Source organism: Seriola dumerili, unplaced genomic scaffold (genome assembly GCF_002260705.1).
Source record: "Seriola dumerili isolate Sdu_G_001 unplaced genomic scaffold, Sdu_1.0 BDQW01000116.1, whole genome shotgun sequence".
Taxonomy (NCBI): Eukaryota; Metazoa; Chordata; class Actinopteri; order Carangiformes; family Carangidae; genus Seriola; species Seriola dumerili.
The window spans coordinates 186,066-186,351 of record NW_019174371.1 but is presented as its reverse complement, the minus strand read 5'-3'; the positions used below and the strand labels follow the sequence as shown (position 1 = coordinate 186,351).

Below are 286 nucleotides of genomic sequence, written 5' to 3'. Positions count from 1 at the left end.
CGCCCAACGTGGGGCTCGAACCCACGACCCTGAGATTAAGAGTCTCATGCTCTACCGACTGAGCTAGCCGGGCCTGCGAGCCACAATAATACATCATGTCAAAACATTGCTTATAAAACACGTATTTCAGGACACAAAGCTATGCTTTAATTGGGAAATCTACAGGAGATTATCCATAATTTGGAAGAGAAAAGAATCTCAGAAACTGATGGCTGGAGTTTACAGGCAGATGAAAAAACCATGAAGATCAATGTAACATATAGTGAAAAATACAAAATGTCACTTT

General features: G+C 40.9%; 1 non-coding gene across 1 annotated transcript; it reads right to left on the bottom strand.

Annotated features, from left to right (window-relative positions):
- Positions 1 to 73, bottom strand: trnak-cuu. The gene has a single exon. It is a non-coding gene; the product is annotated as a tRNA-Lys (tRNA).
- Between the last annotated feature and the right edge of the window lie 213 nt (positions 74 to 286).